Source organism: Triturus cristatus, chromosome 10 (assembly GCF_964204655.1).
Source record: "Triturus cristatus chromosome 10, aTriCri1.1, whole genome shotgun sequence".
Classification (NCBI taxonomy): Eukaryota; Metazoa; Chordata; class Amphibia; order Caudata; family Salamandridae; genus Triturus; species Triturus cristatus.
In genome coordinates this window covers 1,221,206,308-1,221,220,587 of record NC_140593.1, presented here as the reverse complement: position 1 = coordinate 1,221,220,587, position 14,280 = coordinate 1,221,206,308, and the positions used below count along the sequence as shown (strand labels likewise).

The following is a 14,280-nucleotide window of genomic DNA, read 5'->3' as shown; positions in this document are numbered from 1 at the left end:
GCCAAATGCTTACGTCATTACAGCATGCAAGGGGCATTCCTGACTTTTCATGCTAGAGCCATGGGCTCGTTCACGAGGAATCCCACAGACAGAAGAAACACCCTGGGGTGGAGGGGTTAATCCCCCTCTATGTGGTTTCCATCCTTTGTGCACCCCCCACCCCCCTTTTATGAGGAGTTTTAAGTTGACCTTCCCACTAAGAACGTGCTCTCTGTTTCTTACGTTGTTTTACTAATAGTATATTCTATATAACCTTTCTAATTTTACAGTGTTGAGGTATGTGTACATTAAAGTACATTTATTTTTAAAAACTGAAAGTATCGAGTGGGCAGTGATTTATTGAGGGCTGTTACACGTTACTGAACCCCAGTTTCCAGGCCACAGACCCTCCCTGAGGTGATGACGCTCACTGGCATGTACCGGGTATGGGAACAACTCACACCGGGGTGGACAGGCACTACCCCCCCCCCCCCCCCACACACACCCCAGCACCTCCTGCTGCACGTTTGGAATAGACACAGGCAGCTCTTATGGGGCCAGACCGACACACGCAGAGGTTTGTAGGACTAAAATCTGCTGACCTCTGACCCCTGCTGCCTCTTCACTGACTACACTAAGACTAATGTGCACTGGTGACCTTTCGGCCCCTTCCACTGAACTTTGGACAGGCCCCCCGCCCCCACTCACCGCACTTAGGGGAATGTGGGAATGCAACCCCTCCTGCCTATCCACAGACCGCACGCAGGGGGGGGGGGTGGAAGTGCGTCTCACCAGAAGACACAACTTGTCATGTCACAGAAGTAAAGGGCTCGTGGCGTTCTAGCGCCAGGACAGCCCTATCTGGGGCATTGGCGCTCATTATATAAAACAAACACACCGGGCTGTGTGCCATCGCCATTGCTCAGGTATGGCCACACCTGTGCTAATGAGCAGCACCGCCCAGAACAGCACTGGAAGTACCTAGAAAGCGCCGCGCCCCCTCCACACCTGCCTTGCCCCGAAATAAAGGGCGCAGAGCCCGACGGGCTTTGGCGGGTCCACACGCTGACAGCAGAGTTACCACGGCTGCCTCTCGGGCGGACGGCAGCGGCGGCCTCGCCACAGTAAGTTGCTTTGGGGACTGCACTTTGAGATGTGTTAACTTTTTATGTCCTTACAATTTCAACTCTCTTTTGAACTCCTGTGTATTTTTGTTATTTTTGTAACGACCAAGATCTAAATTATTTGGTTAAACTGTGTTAAAAGATGTAAAACACTTTTCTTTAAGAAACCCAGTTTCAATCTCTACGCGTGCTGGACCTCAGCGAAGGCGCTTGGCTAGAGTTCCTCCACGGACACGCCTATCACATAGAGCCTTGTTTCAACCCACACTTCACTTGGCGCTTTTGTACCCCTCTCCCGCTGCAGCTTCTGTTCCTACATATAGTTTGCATAGACATCAAGTCCACCAAGTTCCCCAAACCCAAATCCACAAGAACATGAGCTGCCCCCCAAACTTGAGGCAAAAGGGGGTGAATCATGTGAAACCATTGGGGGTGCCTCTGAAAGCCACCCCCAAGTGGGTCACCAAAGAATTGAACACGCGTCCGTCGCAGCACAGGGTCACTTATCTCAACATGGAAGAAAGACCCAGGCCTCACTCAGCTGGCTCATTTATACATTCGCTGCCATCCTTCGCTCCAGTCGCTGCTCCCCTTCCAGTTCTAAATCAGCGCTTAATTTGAGCCGGTTGTTTCCTGTGCTCAGCACCGGCACTTCATTGTCAGCGCCGGCACTTATGACAGTTTGTCACATGGTGGCGCTGTTTGTTTCATTTAGAGACAAGCACAGCAACAATTGTTTATTAATTAAATATACACGATGAATGACTAGTAACGGCTGTCAAAGCCATTCTTACCTTTGGGAGCCTGGAATTGTCACATTTGTAGGCGAGTGGTGGTCGGTAGTTATGTTGTTACTGTAACTGGCAGTGCTGACAGCAGTAACGGGCGGTCCACGCAGAAGTGGCCCCCGACTAGGACCAGGCCACTTATGTTTTTTGCAAATTTAGCACCGACGTTCTTCCAGAGTCCCCTCAACCGAGGGGAAGAACAGGAGAGTGGGGGAGGAAGGGGGTGTGCACAAGGAAAGAGGTGCTAACACAAGAGTTAATATCTAAGTATTTTAGTGTGGGGCAGTAAAGTGTCTCCTGGTGCGTGTTTGTTCGGGGGGGGGTTGGTCTTTTCTAAGTATGTGTCTAGTTTGTTCTTAAGGCTGTGGAAGATTTAGAGATGTGTTGACTATGGGTCTTGCTGTCAGCACCTCCTCTGAAACAGACCCATGCCCCCCTGTGGGGTGGGAGACACCCTTTGCATTTTTCCAGCCAGCTAGGAAGGGTTTGATCCCCATGGTTAGTTTCAAGTGAAGACAGTAGAGGTCCCATTTCCTGAGTGTAGATCTCAGGCTTGATGCGTATGGACCTAACGTCACCAGTGGATGGTTTTAGGGAGATGCTGGAGTGGACAATCACGTGGCGTGTGTGTTCAGGGTCACTCCACTCGACTTGCGGTGGGACGGTAAGCGATCGAGGTCTCCTGTGTCATTTGCGCAATGCCAGCTTTTGTTGCAGTTTGTTATTCCGTTTGTGGAGCTTGTCTGGGTCCAGACGGATCTATAAATGCCCCGGTATTTGCACTGGTGAAGATGTGAGGAGATCTTATACACGAGGAGGGAGTTCCATCCTTATTCCCATTCAGACTCAGCCGGGGGAGTGATATTTTCAGCCGCGCAGGATTTTCCCAATTTCCTTGGATGTGACTATTGTTTGGTGTACAGCTTTGGTCCATAAATGTGTATATTCTAGAAGCGATGGGGTCTTTGCATGATAGACTCTGCAGAAAATGGATGCAGTCCGTTGCGTGAGTATTCCCACTTTTCCAATGTGCAGCTTTGAGTTTGAGGAAGTTCTAGAAGCCAGTTGTTTGGAGCTGGAATGTCTCTCATGGCGTAGCAAAGGATAGTGTGTTGTCCGGTGTACCAAGATCGTTGATCGGAAAGATGCCCGCAGACGCCCATTTTTCGCACTAGACGGTGTTGTCGTGTATTGTTGCGTGTAAGTTAAACCATAGTCTGGAGCACTTGGACCTTTTATTTTGTCTGGGATGAATGTATCTAGGCTTTTAATGGCAGATGTCATATTTTTAACGGTCAGGAACGAGTGTGGGACTTTACCTGTGTTTGGTGTAAGTTTGCTCATTAAGGAAAGGGGTTAAATTCAGTCCAATTCAATACCAGCCCTTGGGGGCCTGATTAATCATTGTTTTTTCACCACCATGTTGCTTTTCTCACCAGAAAGGCTGTTTGGTGTTTGTTAAAATCTGGTAGTCCTGGTCCACCTTTAGTTTTGTGTTTTTTGAGTTCCTTAAGTGAAATTCTAGCCCTCCGACCTTTTCAAATGAAGTTTGATAAGGCTTTTTTGTGGTTTTATGAAAGTTTGAGGAAAGGAGTGGGGGGGACATCCCTGTATAATGTTAATTAGTCGTGCCACCATCATTTTAAGAGTTTCTCCCCGGCCTCACCATGTGATATGTCTGGGTGACCAGGATTCTTGGAGCTCCTTGACTTTGTTCAATAAGGAAGATTCAATGTGTCCTCCGGAGAGATCCAGATTGGTTCTAAACTCAATGCCCAGCTATTTCAGACGGTTAGATTGGCATTTAAGGTGTGAGTGGGACGCCTTATGTGAGATACATCAGATATTGAAGTGGAAGATTTTGTTTTTGCTTGGTTATGGGAACATCCTGATACACTACCATATTTGTCTATTATTTTTAAGGATTCTGGGATCACCACCTCCGCGTCTGAATAGAATATTAAAACGCCGTCTGCATACGCCGCTAGTTTCTAGGCACCAAAAGGAAAGGGAATTCCCTCGATCCTGGCATTATTCCTGATATCACGAAGTAGAAGTTCTATCGAAAGAAGGAACAGTGAAGGGACTACGGTAAACTTTGCCAGAGAGTACTGGGATGTTCAAACTGTCGATTCTTTGCAGTGGTTAACAAAGACTGTCTATTTGGGGTTGTAGAGGTCTGTGTAGAAGGAAGGAAAGGGGTCCGAAATTTCATTAGACTCTGTATGAATGGTACCATGTTTACCTTTACGGGAATCTTGTTTTTAGTTTTGAGGGAGAGTGTTAAACTTTTATTAAGTTCTAAAAGTTTATTGCACTTAAAGTTCGTGGACGATTTGTGGGCTCTCTCACTCAGAATGTTATTGTATTCATATTTGGTGAGTTTTATTTTGGGTGTTATCTATACCTTTCTAGTACAAGATGTTTCATTTTGGATTCTAGCCGTTTGTGGTTTGCCTCTTTGAGTTTTCTGGTCAATATTCCTATGATTTTGCCTCTGATGGTGGCTTTCATTGCATCCCATATGATTTCAGGAGATAGACCTGGGGATGCATTTTCCTTGGAAAAAGGTGAGGATTGCATCATTTATTGATTTTGCAGCAGTTCGGTCTTTAAGGATATAGTAATTTGTTCTCGATGATCCGTTCTTGGGTTCTTGCGTGGATAGAGTGATGTTTAGAGGTATGCAAGCATGGTCTGAAATAAGTGTGGGTTCTATGTAAGGGTTGGGCGATTGTGATGTAAGTGGGTGGCGACACAGGAGATAGTTTATTATGGAAAATGTATTTTGTGGGTGAGAATTTCTTTTTTTTACTACCAGTTGGATTGTAAAGACGCCGTATGTCGGTAAGGTTGTAATCTTCATATAGGGCATGTGACTTGTGTGTTTTTAATTACAAGTGGAGAGTCTCTCCAAAGTAGTGTCCCAGGGGAGTTTGAAATCTCCTCCAAGAATTCAATTGCATTGGGTGGGATTTCAGACAGTTTTTTGTTATGGTCTATCCACAATTGCGAATCTTCACTGGTAACTGTTTATATGTTGACACAATGAGGGTTGTCACATCTTTATTTAATTTGGAATTAACCATCTACCTTTGTCATTGTGGAGGGATTCAATGGGGTTTAGTCTAGCTTTTTTGTTGGGTGCTGAGGAGTAGATGCGATCTTGGATCCAGGAATGTTACGCTCTTCTTGTTTATGTTGGTCCAATTTTTGTCACCAATAGGAGTTTAATGTCCCCTTTTAGTTTGTGACAATAGTCTAAAATGTTTTTACGTTTGACTGGGTGGTTTAGTCCCTTGGTATTAAGTGACAGAATTTTAAAAGATCTATTTGTCGCCGTGGAATGAGACATTGTGCTTTACGTGGGCGTTTGCAGCGTTGGGGTAAACCAAAGACATACTATGCAGAAATGAAATATGATGTTTTGTATTGCTGATAAGGGACTGATATGCAGAGACCTTACAAAAATAGAGGCGTGAGGAACTGTAGTAGGGAAGGAGGTGGGAAGGAAAGGGAAGATGGTAGACGGGCTTGTGTAGTAGGGTGAGTAGAGCAAAGCTAAGGCCACCTTGATGGAGACCCATCTCCACAGGTAGAGTGAGCTTGAGAGAAACAAAAGCATTAAGAGAAACCCCCCAAAAACTACAACAACCCTAAACCTCCCCCAAACCCAAGAGCAACATAGTGGGAAAGTGAAGGACACGTGAGACCGAGAAAGCATTGGTCAATGCCAGCGGAGAATTTCAATATAGGTGGTGACGAGGTTAGCATATTTTATACGGTGGTAATATACTGACCTATGACGAACTTGGTAAACTGCCTTTTGTTAAGTTACCTTAGTGAATTTCAAATAACAGTTAGTCACGTCAATTAGAAACCTCTCAAGCCCGGGAGAGAGTATTTCAGCAAGATTAATTCTTATCCAAACTGTGTAGGTTAATCTCCTGTTAGTATGGGACAGAGAGGCTACTTAATCAGAGATAAGGTGATCTATACCATATGTAAGTATAGTTACTGCATTAGGTGATAAGAAGAGAGGGAGTTATTGCCCAGTGAGGGATAGAAGGTCGTATTTGGTGGAGTGCGCACAAGAAATGTCCTGGTGACCCTCCAAGGTGAGTAGGTGGCCCTCCGCAGTGAGTAGGTGGCCCTCCGCAGTGAGTAGGTGGCCCTCCACGGTGAGTAGAGTGTTAGTGACTTAGTTAAGGACTTGGAATGCACAGGTTAGGTACTAGGTAGGTAAGTGTGGCTGCCAAGCGTAGGTTGAAGAGAGTTCGGTTAAACCTCTACGGTTAACAGGACCCATCGGGTAAAGAGAACAGACCTGGTTGGGTTGGACATTAGTGGCCATCCGAGCGCGTCCATTGTTCATCCAACAGGCTGAAGACGGTAGTGGAAACTCTTCACTGTCATTGAAAGGAGAGGGAGGGGCGTTACTGTTCATCAATGTCCACAGCACAGGTGTTTCAGCAGCGTCACCGGGATGTCTACGCCTGATGAACTCAAGCCTACTGGCTGTAAAAAGTAGGCCTGAGTGGAGTTGTGAGTGACCAAAAAACTCCACGCGCTACACAGAGTTCCACAAGCAGGGGAGTGCGTTTGGTCATGCCATTTGCGTTGATTTTCAGTGCCAGGTGTTTGTCCCGCGCTGTAAAATCCGCGCGGGCGGCCCCGTGCATGCGCAGCGCAAGAGGACGCTGCTTCTTATCTTGACGCTTGCGTAGATTTTCTACCAGAGCGGCAACTTTCTCAAAGCGAACGGAAGGTTTGTCAACGCAAGCAGACCACCCGCGACTGCCCACATTGAGAAATCTGACCACCCACGTTGAGAAATCTGACCACCCACGTTGAGAAATCTGACCACCCACGTTGAGAAATCTGACCACCCACGTTGAGAAATCTGACCACCCACGTTGAGAAATCTGACCACCCATGTTGAGAAATCTGACCACCCACGTTGAGAAATCTTGCCACCCACGTTGAGAAATCTGACCACCCACGTTGAGAAATCTGACCACCCACGTTGAGAAATCTTGCCACACACGTTGAGAAATCTGACCACCCACGTTGAGAAATCTGACCACCCATGTTGAGAAATCTGACCACACATGTTGAGAAATCTGACCACACACGTTGAGAAATCTGACCACCCATGTTGAGAAATCTGACCACCCACGTTGAGAAATCTGACCACCCACGTTGAGAAATCTGACCACCCACGTTGAGAAATCTTGCCCGGAGGTGTATTTTCATCGCTCGCATGACTTTGACAAGAGCGAGCGGGGTAAAACTCTGCTCCGCTACGTGAAGCAGAGTTTTTCAGAACGCCACAAACTGCGAACGGAGCGGGGTACACCGCCCAGGGCTAGTAAAAAGTCTAGTTGTCGCCAGATACAAGATATAAAACACGTGGTTCTGTTGGGAAATACAATTGCTTCGATCTTTGCACGCGATGCAAAAGAAAATGTCAATTTGTTATCCACAAGTGATTTTTGAAAGAAGGAATAAAACCTTACAGCGAGAACACAGCGTGAGCGCAGAGAGACTTGTCGAAGGTAGCGTTGTTTACTCTTTTGCTATTTACAATGGAGATGAATGTGGCTGTCATAAGAACATGGAATGACGGCGATACAGTAGCGACTGTAGTGAAGAATAAGTGACGTGTGGTGATGCGTGAGGTCAATGGTGCTTTACAGACATATCAGACACGAGTGACGTAAGCGCCGTGGATTCAAGAACTCGTTTCTTTCTGTCCTTTCGTTTGCGCATGAATACAATACCCAAGCGTGATTTTTGGTTAGTGTCAAGCAGACCGTATGGACTCGTATGACAGTAACGCCAGATACAGCGTGGCGCACACCCTCTGACGTCACACATGGCATGGCTCTAAGACCTGACATCAAAGATTCCCAGGGCTGGTTCAAGGCTGGAACATACCTTCCACGTCAGAATCCGTCATCTCAACCTGCCCTCCCTGTCGTGAACACAAATTCATCTCAACAGACAGAACCCCCTGTCAAGACTTACAAGCCCACCCAGGTTTGGAACGCAGCGCCTCCCTTTGCTACCCTCATATCACCGGGTACCACTGACTACAATTCAGTTTGCTCGTTTCCACCAAAATAAAAGGTTATCATGATGTTAAGTAGGGAGTGATACGCTGTGAAACGTGCCAAATAGATCGGTTTACTGTCCAGCGGTGGCTTGGATTGTTGATTCAAAAGCCCCTCCCAGAGCTATTTCACCCAGTAAACCACACACTGGGGAACCCCAGTGCCCCATATATAGCATTAACCACCGCTGGGGGGTGGGGCGCGGGGTTTGGGGGGCTCCCCTTATAGCTCCAAATCCCCAATCCTGGGCCACCTCTGTTTAAGACTCAAAGAACCATCTCTCCATCATTTACTGGAAGGACCGCCAAGATCTGGGAGCCTGCCCCCTCACACACACAGCCCACCTTCGGATACGGACGACCCCTCTTTTGGGACATTAAGAAGGGAACTAAGACGCCTGTTGATAAAACCATATATATAAAGACAGCCCTGGGGCAGAGACAGAGGGACTTCCAGCCTCACAGACTGGACCAGCCGCCCCTGTCGTGTTTAATTAAGTTTTTGTTTATTTTACAATGTTATTGCTGGTTACCTATGGTAGTGTTTGGAAGATTCCGGGGGAGTTAAACGCTCGCTGCTGATGGAGACGTCCACAAGCATGGCTGCGTGTCCTGTGGTTGTGTTTAGAAGGCTCGGGGGACTTAAACGCTCGCTGCTGATGGAGACGTCCACAAGCATGGCTGCGTGTCCTGTGGTTGTGTTTAGAAGGCTCGGGGGACTTAAACGCTCGCTGCTGATGGAGACGTCCACAAGCATGGCTGCGTTTCCTGTGGTTGTGTTTAGAAGGTTCGAGAAAGTTAAACGCTCGCTGCTGATGGAGACGTCCACAAGCATGGCTGCGTTTTCTGTGGCTGTGTTTAGAAGGTTCGAGAAAGTTAAACGCTCGCTGCTGATGGAGACGTCCACAAGCATGGCTGCGTTATCTGTGCCAGCCTGCTCTCAAATGAACGCAGCCGCAGTGTGAGCGACAGCTGCTGGTATTACCAAGTGATGGGAAGCGGGTGGTAAATGAAACTGGCCACAAATTGCTCCATCACATACCGTCCCCACATCGCAGCCTGCAGCACCGTCACGGTGGGTAGAAAGGGCACGCCCTCTGCTATTATGCATTCTCGGACAAACACGTTTATTATTTTTAGCCCTCAGCAGCAATCTCGGTTGGTGCTGAAAAGGGCCGTGAAAACCACCTTGCTATCTGGAAAGCAGATTTCATCACGACCTTTCACGTGGCCGCCGTGGTGAAAATGTTATTTCACCACCTTAAATTACGGAGAGGTATTTTGCCTTTCTGCCAAGGGAGAATCGAGTGACAGTGCCAAGGGGCGTGGCTCCTTGCCCACACATCTGAGTGCCCCAAAGAGAGCGCTTGTCCTTCCCTTCTCTCTGACCCTCTTAGGCCCACTGTGCCCTCTGCACTCTTTGAGGGACGGTGCTGTGCCCTCACACTTCGTGCCCTGCGACCTGGCCCGCCCTCACCACCCCGCAGGCCGATGGTCAGTGCCTGGGGACCACCGCTGCTGTGGCACTAGTCCCCCCCAGCCCCAGCTCTCTGTCAGTGCAAACACCAGGGCTTGGTCCATTGTCACAATTACAATCTTTGCTGTGAAAAAAGAGTTCCTTGGTGGAAGGTGGGGTTTTAACCCCGAGAACCAGAATGTGGCCTAACGGATAGGGGGATCGACCTCGGAGCTGGGGAACCGGGTTCGAGTTTCAGCAGGGACGCTCAACATTCTGTGATTCTGGGCAAATCATTTAATCTCCCCGTGCCTAACAAAAACAAGCATTGGCATAGCCAAGAGGTCTCGTTTTTGGGACCTTATGTGTTTAGCCACAACTTTTGGCTATGTTGTAGAGCACTGTGGCTGATGTGTGTGTCTGGTCCCCATGCACGTCTCCTCCACCCCACCTCCACAAGATTGCGCGTAGTAGAACTCGCACTCGCACAGAGTAAACAAAAGCAACGCAAAGCTTGAAGCATGCAGCCACTAAGCAGAGTTGTGCTAATCAGCATGAGCGAAAGTTGCACAAACCAACAGAACAGAGCTGGCGAAAACAAGGAGAAATCAGCTGACAATATGCTGTGCGAGTCAGCGTAGGACGACTCAGTTGCCAGACGACATTGCCTGGGTACGAGGAGCAAAGTTCTGATTGCCTGGGCCACGTGAAGAAGATAAAACCAGCAAATGACCTGGAGGAAGCAGGCGAGGACTCCCATTGAGGCTGGAAGAAGCAACACGACTTGCCTGACCTGCACGTAGTACCAAGAGGCAACACAGGCAGCCAATGGCAAAAAGAGACAGCAGAAATTGGACAATAGGCGTCAGTCAGGAAAGCTCCGCAGTGAGGAGAAAGGGCAGGAGAGGCAGAGCCGTAAGCCAGGAACAATAAAGTTAAATTTGAAAAGAAAGAAAGAAAAAACAGTCTCTAAGTGACCACAGGACGCGTCGCATGGACCAGACGCACACAGTGTTTCCCTTGCGGGAGCGAGCAGGGGCACCATCTGTTTTCAAGATAATTACAAACAGATGGTGCCGATGCTCGCTCCCGCAAGGGAAACGCCAAACGTGCACGCGTTGCAATAGAAAGCAATGCAAAATGTGCACACTTTTAGCCAAAATGCTGATCGATTGCAAAAGGTCCCCTCCTAAGCAACGCATGGGCACTGCGTAGGCGAGACCTAATGAATGCCTCTGTATGTAACGTAACTGCTTCCCATGTAAAGCGCCCTGATACCTCCGGGTCTAGTTAGCGCTATATAAAACTCCACAAAAAGAAAACCCTCAGGAGTCGGACCAGGGCCGGACTGGCCGTAGCGGGCACCGGGCAATCCCCCGGTGCGCTGCGCGGGTGGGGGCCGGTTTTGGGCCCATGGGGGCTGTTTTTGTTACAGGGCCGTTTTTGCAGCATAGCTGCAAAATCGGCCCTGTAACAAAATCGGCCGAAAACCGGCCCTGGCAAAGAGCTCGGCGGCACCAACCAGGCCCCAGGGGGCCGGCCGAGCACTTTGCCAGGGCCGGTTTCGGTTCCCACTCCGGCCCTGGCTCGGCGGCACCCCCAAGCCATGGGGGCCGGCCGAGTACTTTGCCAGGGCCGGTTTCGGTTCCCACTCCGGCCCTGGCTCGGCGGCACCCCCAAGCCCAGGGGGCCGGCCGAGCACATTGCCAGAGCCGGTTTTGGTTCCCAGTCCGGCCCTGAAGCAACACGACTTGCCTGACCTGCACGTAGTACCAAGAGGCAACACAGGCATCCAATGGCAAAAAGAGACAGCAGAAATTGGACAATAGGCGTCAGTCAGGAAAGCTCCGCAGTGAGGAGAAAGGGCAGGAGAGGCAGAACCGTAAGCCAGGAACAATAAAGTTAAATTTGAAAAGAAAGAAAGAAAAAACAGTCTCTAAGTGACCACAGGACGCGTCGCATGGACCAGACGCACACAGTGTTTCCCTTGCGGGAGCGAGCAGGGGCACCATCTGTTTTCAAGATAATTACAAACAGATGGTGCCGATGCTCGCTCCCGCAAGGGAAACGCCAAACGTGCACGCGTTGCAATAGAAAGCAATGCAAAATGTGCACACTTTTAGCCAAAATGCTGATCAATTGCAAAAGGTCCCCTCCTAAGCAACGCATGGGCACTGCGTAGGCGAGACCTAATGAATGCCTCTGTATGTAACGTAACTGCTTCCCATGTAAAGCGCCCTGATACCTCCGGGTCTAGTTAGCGCTATATAAAACTCCACAAAAAGAAAACCCTCAGGAGTCGGACCAGGGCCGGACTGGCCGTAGCGGGCACCGGGCAATCCCCCGGTGCGCTGCGCGGGTGGGGGCCGGTTTTGGGCCCATGGGGGCTGTTTTTGTTACAGGGCCGTTTTTGCAGCATAGCTGCAAAATCGGCCCTGTAACAAAATCGGCCGAAAACCGGCCCTGGCAAAGAGCTCGGCGGCACCAACCAGGCCCCAGGGGGCCGGCCGAGCACTTTGCCAGGGCCGGTTTCGGTTCCCACTCCGGCCCTGGCTCGGCGGCACCCCCAAGCCCTGGGGGCCGGCCGAGTACTTTGCCAGGGCCAGTTTCGGTTCCCACTCCGGCCCTGGCTCGGCGGCACCCCCAAGCCCAGGGGGCCGGCCGAGCACATTGCCAGGGCCGGTTTTGGTTCCCAGTCCGGCCCTGAAGCAACACGACTTGCCTGACCTGCACGTAGTACCAAGAGGCAACACAGGCAGCCAATGGCAAAAAGAGACAGCAGAAATTGGACAATAGGCGTCAGTCAGGAAAGCTCCGCAGTGAGGAGAAAGGGCAGGAGAGGCAGAGCCGTAAGCCAGAAACAATAAAGTTAAATTTGAAAAGAAAGAAAGAAAAAACAGTCTCTAAGTGACCACAGGACGTGTCGCATGGACCAGACGCACACAGTGTTTCCCTTGCGGGAGCGAGCAGGGGCACCATCTGTTTTCAAGATAATTACAAACAGATGGTGCCGATGCTCGCTCCCGCAAGGGAAACGCCAAACGTGCACGCGTTGCAATAGAAAGCAATGCAAAATGTGCACACTTTTAGCCAAAATGCTGATCGATTGCAAAAGGTCCCCTCCTAAGCAACGCATGGGCACTGCGTAGGCGAGACCTAATGAATGCCTCTGTATGTAACGTAACTGCTTCCCATGTAAAGCGCCCTGATACCTCCGGGTCTAGTTAGCGCTATATAAAACTCCACAAAAAGAAAACTCTCAGGAGTCGGACCAGGGCCGGACTGGCCGTAGCGGGCACCGGGCAATCCCCCGGTGCGCTGCGCGGGTGGGGGCCGGTTTTGGGCCCATGGGGGCTGTTTTTGTTACAGGGCCGTTTTTGCAGCATAGCTGCAAAATCGGCCCTGTAACAAAATCGGCCGAAAACCGGCCCTGGCAAAGAGCTCGGCGGCACCAACCAGGCCCCAGGGGGCCGGCCGAGCACTTTGCCATGGCCGGTTTCGGTTCCCAGTCCGGCCCTGAGCCGGACCCAAAACACGGCCAGAACCACGAACAACTCCTAATGTAGACGCCCAATCCATGCTGGTTTCACTACAGGCCCCCCCCCACCCCCCCCCCCCCCCAAGACGAGCCGTGCGCACGCTTTCCATCCACCAGGGATCAGGTGTGTGGCAACTCGTGTAAATGTCTGAGCTCCAATCTAGCGCCAAGACCCTCTCTCTCTGGTCTCTCGAGGTGAGGCTATGCCCTGCCTAACTTGTTCCCTTGCTTGGAATTCACGCTGTAATTCAACTGGCACAGCGCCTCGAAGCACTTATTTTCACAGTTTGCGCTTTAGACGGCCTCTTCTCTTAAAATAGTATGAAAATAATCGGCCAGGCTTGAAATACATTTGTCAGGGCTTACTCACCAGCCTGCAGCGCCCGGCCCTCCCCTGTCCTTGTGTCCCAAGCTCAGCCTTGGAAAGCTGTGATTCAGGATGGGCGCTGCGAGGGGAGGGGGTGCAGAGGGTGGCACTGGTTCAGAGAGGCTGAGCTAGGAGCCTGGTCCCCTGGTGGGAGGCTCGTGTAACCTCAACCTTACATGTGTGCACCCAGCGTCTCCTGCCTTGGGCCTGCCAGTGAAGGTGGCGCATAGAAACCAACAGACCCTATAGAGGCGCCCGGGCGTTGCCTCTGCTTCAGCGAAAGGGGGGGGGGATGCAGCCGCCCCCCCCCTAATTTGTTTTCAAAATCTCCCTCTCTGTTTGTAACTAATGTTGCCATGTGTGGTGGCACTGCCCCTTCCCTGCAGACCTGCTCAAAGCTGCCAGCTTACAGAAAACCACACTTCTTCACCCAGCACACTGCTTCTAAGCGCTATGTCCCGTGGCAAGATGACAGCACCTCAGAGGTCATCACCCTCCATGGAAAGACGTCTCAACCAGACTCAAATGCCAAGACACCCTTTCACCACAGACCCCACGCAGGGCAGCTAGCTATAGAAATGTTGCAATACACTGTCATTAAATACACTTTGCTGCTGTTTGAGGGCGTGTATTATACATTAAATATACTTTGCTGCTGTTTGGGGGGGTGTACAATACATTAAATATACTTTGTTGCTGTTGGAGGGGGTGTACAACTTTGCTGCTGTTTGGGGGTGTATTATACATTAAATATACGTTGCTGCTGTTTGAGGGGGTGTACAATACATTAAATATACGTTGCTGCTGTTTGGGGGGTGTATTATACATTAAATATACTTTGCTGCTATTGGAGGGGGTGTACAATACATTAAATATACTTTGTTGCTGTTGGAGGGGGTGTACAACTTTGCTG

The 14,280-nt window shown here is 49.9% G+C and overlaps 1 protein-coding gene across 4 annotated transcripts in view; it reads left to right on the top strand.

The window, feature by feature from the left end:
• AVPR2 (arginine vasopressin receptor 2) overlaps positions 1-14,280 on the top strand; it is a 326,544-nt gene that overhangs the window by 286,713 nt on the left and 25,551 nt on the right. The window contains exon 1 of one of the 4 annotated variants that reach the window (XM_085629767.1): positions 1,007-1,103. The exons of the other annotated variants lie outside the window; for them this stretch is intronic. The gene's annotated coding sequence lies outside the window, so the exon portion shown is untranslated. Of the gene's footprint in view, positions 1-1,006; positions 1,104-14,280 lie in introns of those variants that run through there. 4 annotated transcript variants of the gene reach the window in all.